Below are 8,930 nucleotides of genomic sequence, written 5' to 3'. Positions count from 1 at the left end.
GCCCCACCTTGTCTGCTCACCTGCCCTTCCTCCCAGTTCTGACTTGGGTTTGGGCTTCACGTGGCCCCAGGCTGCTCCCGATGGCCCCCTGCTTCCGCACCCCGAGCCATACCTGCTTGGATCTGGGTGCGTCCCACTCAGGCAGCCCTTGTGAGTTGGCTGCCTGATTGATTCATTAGTCTAAGTTTGCTATTTCCCCAAAATGTTTTGAGGTTTTCCTCCTGACAACTGTGCTCATTGCAGTCATGATGAAAACAACAAAATGAAAAGGAACCTCATGGGCCACACAATTCTAAACGATGTAGGGAAACATTTGGTTTCTCGTAGCTGTCAACACAATTATACCCACAGAGGAAGAAAATGAAAGGCAAGGCGGAGACAGCTCAATTTGGCTTGGAGAGTGGGGCAAAGGCTTGGAGCTTTCACGTCTGGGCAGAAGGATGCCAAGACCTCTCCGGCTGGGCAGGGGCAGAGCGGCTGAGGGATATGCCAGCGAGAGCAGTTTGCAAAGATGACAATGGATGAATCTTTCACCAAAGACCTGCCAACCTTCCAGAGAATGCCTCACTAAGTCCCGGGGAGAAGATTGAGGAACTGTGAGACCTCTAGGGGAGGGAACCCTCAAAGGCTGGGGACCCCAGGAGGGTGACCCTTCTTCCTAGCACAGCTCACAAGGGATCCCAAGACACCCTCAGAGTTCTTTTCCTCTCTAGAGTCTCCCATGAATGAACAGAGCTGGACTGTATGATTTTAGAGAAGGCAAAGTTAACTTTGGATGATTGATTCCTAAATGGGAGGAAGGGATGCCCCGTTGGGCGCAGTATCAGAGTCCTAGAGAGAGCTTCTCTCATCTGCTTTCTACCTCCACCTCCCACATAGTCTGATTTTGCTGCCGTAGGGAGAAGTGGGCCCCACTGCCAGCTAAGGCTACTGTTACTGACGGAAGTGCGTTAGTCACTCATTCAGCAAGTACTTGCTGAGCACCTGCTGCCTGCCAGGCACAGTCATCGCCCTTGGGTGGATTGGGACCAGGAAAAGGGGCTGAGCCTCTGTGATTTAGACTCTCTGACAAAGACCAGGTCAATGTGACAACTGATATTTTGTTTCAGTTTTCTCCCTTTTTCTGATACTCCTTTTTTAAAAGGCAGAGGACAGACATAAATGCCCACATCGACTGAGAGCCTCCAGTGTGACAGACATCACGCTGCTGCGAGTGTGTCATCATGTAATCCTAACTAGAAGGTGAAGAAGTGGGTATTCACCTGCCCATTATACAGAGGAAAAAAGCTAAGGCTCAGTGAAGGTGAATAACCCACTTAGGTCACACAGTGAGTCAATGGCAGAAGCAGGATTTTAACTCAGGTGTCTCTGATGCCAAAGCATGTGCACCACAGCCTTGCAACTAATGTGGACTGGCTGCACCGACATCGCTTGGGCTCTTGTTAGAAAGGCACCTGCTGAATCATGATTCGCATGTTAATAAGTATCGAGGTGATTCATTTACACATTAAAATTTGAGAAGCACTGAGCCAGGAAATTCACACACAAAAACAATCTCACTCTCAAACACAGTACACATGTTGGAAATCAAAAGGATTCATTACATTTCCCCATTCTATCTTCAGAGTTTCTCGAATTCTACAATACAGACTTAAAGAGTATTCCCCCCAACCCAGAGTGAGAAACACTTAACTCTGAAGTTTAGTGGTCAAAATTGCCAGATGGCCATTGTGTCCTGCTGATGCACCCTATGGTATCCTCTTGTGGTACTCAGGATGGCTTCAAGATTGGGAGGGAGTATGCAGGGGGAAGGGGACAGTTTTATTTACAAAGCTGGGTGGCTAAGCCTGAATGTCCCAGTTCCACAAAGGAAGGCTGGAGGACACGGACCTTGTTTTTAGGAAATAATTGGCCCCCATTCTAATATGATTGTGAAATTCACTTTACCATTTCTCATTTCTCAGATGAGCTAGTGCAGGCCTACTGCCCTTCGTGTGGGGCTAGCAACCATACAGCTCATTTTTTAAAAATATTTTATTTATTTATTTGAGAGAGAGTGAGAGCGAGAGCGAGAGAGAGAGAGAGAGAGAAAGCATGCACAAGTGGGGGGAGGGGCAGAGACGGGGAGGGGGGAGAAGCAGACCCCTCACTGAGCAAGGAGCATGATGTGGGGCTTGACCTCAGGACCCCGAGATCATGACCTGAGCTGAAGTCTGACGTTAAACCCAAGTGCCCCTGGGGTTTAATTTTTTAAATCAACTTTGGGATTTAAAGACCCTGATAATAAGCCTGGAAATCATTGACGTGAGGCTACTCACAGGTCTCTAGACCCTATAACCTTATAGGAAGTCAGAGTTGCCGTTAACTTACACAGCAGCACCTTTGCACAAGTTAGAAAAACATGCCCCTCCAGCTAGATGCAGCCCCAAGCTGTGTTGACTTGGTGAATGGACTGTAAGATAGATTTCAGTTCCCACTTCTCCCTTGGCCTGGAGCCCTTGTGCAGTGAACACCCCACACAACCACACATGGCAGCCCTGCCGGAAGTAGTTATTTAAGATCAGTTATGAGGTTGGGCTGTCAGCTTTAGCAGGGTGGAGACAACATCTGTCTTGTTCACTGTATCCAAGTATCTAGTTCAGTGCCTGACTCAGAGCTGGTACTTAATTAAATATATATTGGACAGACGGATGAACAAATGAAGGGAAATGGGGTTAATGACTCATCAGGATCTGAGCGGAAAGTCAATGGCATTGGAGAACATGGGCCAGGGGACACTCATGGGATCACTTTTGTCATATACAGCTTTCCATGCCCTTGAAGGCACAAATACTGCATGAGAAGCCTCTGTTGGAAATGGATCTATGGTACTGTGCCTTTGAGAAAGGCAAAGGGGCTCTTCTGAAACTGTTGCCTGAGGACTCTTCTTCACAGGTATGTAAATCTTGGCTCTTTGGAACTAAGGCATGGAACTAAACAATTCTGATTCTCAGGGTGGTGTGGACTAAAATTCTCATGATGATTTTGTGCGGGATTGAAGAGAGACCCAAGAAATCAAGAAACCCAGAAGAATAGGGTCCACTAAGGTCCTATTTCCCAAGGCTCTTCTCCACGTCCAAGGAAATTAATTAAAGACAATGACACCTTATGTGCATACCAGAAACCAGATAAAGTCCCTCCTTAAACATTTTGAGGCCGCCTCACAGGATGGGGGTTGCTGAACAAAGCACAGATGTGTCTTCTGATCAAAAATATTGCAGACAGGTCCTTAGGGTTCCCAAGCCCCCAGTGCTTGAAATGCTTGGCCAGTTTTCCCAAAGTATGTTCCATGGGACTCTAACCCCATGAGATGCTTCTTGAAAACAGGTGCAACTGTCAACAGGAATAAGCTGTTATTTGTAAGGCATGTTAAAGTTTTGAGCCTTCCTGCCCATTTTTAAAAATTGAATCCAGCCTTGTCTGAACTCACTTGAACATAGACAATTCCCCCACTCCCCCTAATTTGGGGAATAAGCTTATTCCTTCTTAAGGGTCTCCAGACTGCTTTCCCATCTCTCCCTTTGAGCACAGCAGGCACCAGAAGTCTGGTCTCCGCTGTTGTGACAGCACACCTCAAATGTGTTTTACTTGTGAAAGCCCAGCATAATTTGGTGGTGACCATCAGCATATTATAAACAAGGGACAGAGGAAACCAGTAAAGGTCACCTGCCATTCTCCTGTCCCCAGACCAGAAGTGACCCCATCCTTTAAACCTCTCACTACTTTTCTGAGTGACTGTGCTGGGCTCCAGGGTGTCAGAACCTGTGCAACCAAGGTCTACCTGGGGTCTTTTTGAATCCCTGCAGTAACCCTCTTAGGAGCCAGGCATTTCATTGTTTTGTTTTGTTTAAAGGTGTTTATTTATTTATTTACTTATTTGAGAGAAAGCGAGAGCAAGCGGCAGCGAGACAGGGAGAAGCAGGCTCCCCACTGAGCAGGGAGCCCGATGCGGGGCCCGATCCCAGGACCCTGAGATCATGACCTGAGCCGAAGGCAGATGCTTCACTGACTGAGCCACCCAGGTGCCCCAAGGCACTTCATTGTTGGTAGGAGGCAACATTTCCTTTTGCTCCCCAAGTCCTCCTGCCCGGACTGCTTCCCTCCCTGGAGATCTTCCCTGATTTGGAGACTGGAGCAGAGAAGTGAAGACAGAGTGTCTCTGGCTGCTGGAGCAAACCAGACTGCATTCACATTCCCAGGGATTGTCAGGGGGTGTAATACAAGCAGAGCCCCATTCCCCTACCACTAACTTCCCAGCTGCCTCCAGCTCTCCCTCTCTGCCTGCCCAGCCAGGTCTGTCCCTGGAAGCATCGTCACTCCCAAGCTGACCCTGGCCCTGGGGCTGTCAGGCCTGCTGGGAGGACTGTGGGCAGTGACAGGTGTCCACAGCTCACAGGACCCTGTCTACCACCACTCTTGCTCTCACTGCAACAGCCACTGCGATCGCAGGGAAGCAGACGGCTTCTGGCCTTTCTGGACCTCCTACGGGTTTGATGTCCTTTGCTGAGATCATCTCCTTCCTGTGACTTAATGAGGCTGGAGTCAGAGAAAACCTGGATCTGCCAGAGGGGCTGCATGTCCTGGGACCCAACACCTGCCTCCTTGTTCAGGGGGTGACGACATCCTTCCCTACTTTCCCCTTTAAATTAAAAAAAAAATGTATTAAAGTGATACATTACATAGTGCAAACAGTCAAATAGACCGTAAGGTTTATATTTAAAAATAGCCCCACGCGCCACCCCTGATCTTTTGCTCCAGAAGCAGCCCCCTTCAACTCACTTAGCTTTATCCTGATTTTTCATCTAATTGACTTCCTGCTAGAGAAAATGAGGGTTTAGCTCTCCCCCGCCCCGCACGCACGCACACACACACACACACACACACACACTTACTTCAATACCATAGACCCTCGTTCAATCCATATTCAGCGTTTACTGTCCAATGATTTATGTAAACCATTTGTCACAATCACCCAATGCCCTGTGATTACACTTTCGGTACAAGTTTACATTTCTCAGAGTTGGCAAACGTTTTGGCCGCCTAGTTTTCTTTTTTTTTTCTTTTTTTTTTTTTTAAAGATTTTATTTATTTATTTATTCGACAGAGAGAGACAGCCAGCGAGAGAGGGAACACAAGCAGGGGGAGTGGGAGAGGAAGAAGCAGGCTCATAGCAGAAGAGCCAGATGTGGGACTCGATCCCGCAACGCCGGGATCACGCCCTGAGCCGAAGGCAGACGCTTAACCGCTTTGCCACCCAGGCGCCCCTGGCCGCCTAGTTTTCTACTCAACTGTTGGTAAGTCATCTCTAAACTCTCCATCCTAACTATAAAGTTTTGGTTAATACAATAAAAACCTCTGGGACCTGTCAGTTGTGTGTTTTGCTTTAAACCCTGCGTCCTGGGCTCGCTCTGTCGAGGCTGCTGGCTGTGCTGACCCCACCTCACGCCTGTGGTTGGGGTCTTCTGGGGTAACTTTATCTCTCTCTCTCTCCTCTGTTCCTTCTGCCGTGTCCTGAATTCTCTGTCTTCTTCTTCCACGGTTTACTCTTTCATTTTGCTGAAGCACATCCTCTAGTAGCTTCTTGAAGAAAGGTGCACATAGGAAACTTTGGTGAGACCTTGGTGTCAGCAATACATTTAATCCACACTGACACTTGATAAAATTATCAAATTCTAGGTTGGGATCTTTTCTCCTTGGGATGATGAAGGCCCTGCACCCTATATTCCAATTTCCAGTGATAATGTTAAAAAGGCCAGTGCCTGATACCTGATCCTTTATGTACAGCATTCTTTCTTTGGAAGCTTTGCTTTTTTAAGACTTTATTTATTTATTTTAGAGAGAGAGCAGGAGGGAGAGAGAATCTCAAACAGTCTCCACTCTGAGCACAGAGGTTGACTTGGGGCTTGATCTCACGACCATGAGATCATGACCTGAGCCAAAGCCAAGAGTTGGACACTCAACCAACAGAGCCACCCAGGTGCCCCTCTTTGGAAGCTTTTGATATGCTTCTGTGCCAGACCCTTTAAATCTGGACGTGTGTGCCTTACAGTTCCGGGAAATTGCCTTGTATTATTTCTTTGACGATCCCCCCTCCCCTTTATTTTTGGTCTAAAACTCCTGTCGTTGGATATTGAACTTCCTGGACAATGGTAGACAGAATAATGCACCCCCCCCAAGATGTTCGTGCCCTAATCCCTGAAACCTGTAGGTGTATTACCTTACATAGCAAAAGGGACTTTGCAGAGGTGAGTAAGTTAAGGATCTTGAGACAGGGAGAGTACCCTGGACTATCCAGGTGGGTCCAGCACAATCCCAAGGATCCTTATAAGAGGGATGTGAGAAGGGAAGGTCAAAGTCCAAAAAAGGTGATGTGATGAGCTTTGAAGGTGGAGAAGGGGCCACAAGTCAAGGGATGCAGGTGCCCTTAGAAGCTGGAAGAGGCCAGGGAATGGATTCTCACCTCGAGCCTCCAAAAGCCACAGAGCCCTGCTGACACAGTGATTTTAGCCAATCTCAGATACATGGCCTCCAGAGTTGTAAGAGAATAAAGATACGCCACAAGAAAAGCATATGAGGACGAACAGGGAGCCACTGCATGCCCAGGCCCTGTCCAACGGTTTACGTTCATTAACTTCTTTGCTGAAGCTCTCCTCAGCCTTCAGATCAGAATGGGTCTCCGGTTCAAACTCTCCCTCATGGCATTCATCATAATTCTGATCGAATAGCGGTGGCTGTGATCATTCCTTAAATGTCCCCCTACGCACTAGACTGCCCATGTCATGGGGGCTGGGACTGTGGGTCTCTTCATTTTATCGGTCGGCACTTTGTCCCTTAGATGTTAATACACAGGCACTGTGTGAAGGACTAGGTGTATCAGGGTCATCCTCACAGCCATCCTGTGAAATGGGAACTAGCGTCCGTTTCATAGGTAAGGAAACTGAGGCACAGATGAGGCCCCATCGCTTTTCCAAAGATGCATGGATTAAAAGGGGCAGGATGTCTGGACCCAAAGCCCACAAGCTCAGCTGCTGAAGCCAAAGATGTCCCTCCAGGCTCTGCCCCTCTGACCGTCCCTACCGAGGACAGAGCATCTTAATCAGGCAGGCCTGCAGCTGTGCAGGGAGCTGCCTGGCCCCCTGTGCAGGCGGACGTTTTCAGCGACGAATCCTGCAGCCCGCGCTTGGCTGGGCCGGGGGCGAGGCGCTCCGGGATTTGTCAGGTTCCCCTGGATCCTCGGGAATGGGCAGCGCTCCAGAATTCCAGTGTCATCGTTATTATTGTTTTATCTAATCTGTTCTTGAGAACAACCATTTTGAAATTGGGCAAAAATACAGCCTAATATATTTAAACATATATATTTTTATTTTTATATAATTTAAAAATAAACGCATTGATGTACATTTTCCAAGTGCCTGCCTGCTGAATTCCTAATGTAATACAACATGACTCAGAGCTAAATTTAAAGAGAGAAGCACATATGTTTAAAGCAGGCACCAACTTTCAATCTGAGGAGAAACAGAGTCAAAAGTATTTTTTTTAGCGAGTGAACGGACTGAGTGCAAAGTGAATTATCTACGCGCCATCTGGGCAGTCTGCTGTTTCTCAATCCTTCGCAACTCTAATTTTAAGCCGTTATTTGGCCTTTAAATAACAATGTCTTTTCTTTCCATTGGAATTTGCACCAGATTCCGCATTTATTGCTCTATCAGCTCCAAAAAGAGACCTATCTTTGAGAGCAAAAAGAGCAAAAGTTACTGAACGTATTACTCTGCAGATTGGCTCTGGGAAAAAAACAGCAGTCTGATATTTTGCAAATGAAGTTTGACATATTCTGGGACGGCATATTGTACTCACCACAAACAGGCTGGTTGTGCCCGGAGGGGAAAGCTTAATTAAAGCCCCCTTAACAGCGTGCAACTGGAGGAAAAAGACTCAGGGCACACTGTACGTGCCCTTGACGTTATTCCACGGGCTTCCCGTTTATGAATGGTCTTGATTTTCACCTGGAGGACAGTACAATTGATTATAGAATTTCAACTCCGAGGGGGGTTCTGCTCCAACCTACCAGATGATGCCAGAATCTCTTGCGTGGAGTCTCAGTTAAATATCCATTTACTTTCTATCTGAATACCGTTAGTCGTGGAACTCACGGCCTTTCCCATTGCAGGACAGCCTTTGCAATATTATGGTGAAAACTTCCTCCCCACAGCTTCCTCATGAGTGGTTCTTGTAATTGCCACAAGATGCCACAGGAGGAGTCTTCCCCATGGTTGACACGCCGGTGAGTTGAAGGTCACCATCGTGACCTTCCTCCTGTCCTCATCTTCCCTGCTCCAAGCTAAGCATGCCCGGCTCCTCTAAGCAAAGAATGTGATGACCTGAGCAGGTTCTCTCCAGTAAAGATGGTAATTTTTTGGGAATCCGTCCATGGTGGAGAGGACAACAGAGATGTCTCGAACCTCTATGTATCTGCCAGATATTTTGCCTATTTCGTTTGAAACCCAAACTCTTTACTCCCTAGAACCTCTCTGTTTGTATCTTCTCTTCAGAGGTGTGGACTGTCCTGAAGACTAGATTCTGATTGGCACAGAGGTGCTCAAAGGGAAAGGCCCAACGACCACAGCACCCCGTCAAAAGACCCCTCAGGTCCTTCCTGTTCCCTCTTTTTCACCACAAGAAAAAAAAATGCCAATGAACTTGTCAGAATTAACGTGAGGTGATCCAAGAAAGACTCGATGGAATGCATTAGCACACCATCAGCGTGTGGCCCAAAGGTTGTTTTGTTCCACGGTAGATATTTGCGCCTCCCACGACTTCTCCTTTCCCTTCCCTTCTGCGAGAATGTTCTGCCTGCCGCTATCTGCCCAGCTAGTCCCTGAGTTCACACAGGT

Source organism: Ursus maritimus, unplaced genomic scaffold (genome assembly GCF_017311325.1).
Source record: "Ursus maritimus isolate PB19 unplaced genomic scaffold, ASM1731132v1 scaffold_17, whole genome shotgun sequence".
Lineage (NCBI taxonomy): Eukaryota > Metazoa > Chordata > Mammalia > Carnivora > Ursidae > Ursus > Ursus maritimus.
This window is presented reverse-complemented; position numbering follows the sequence as displayed.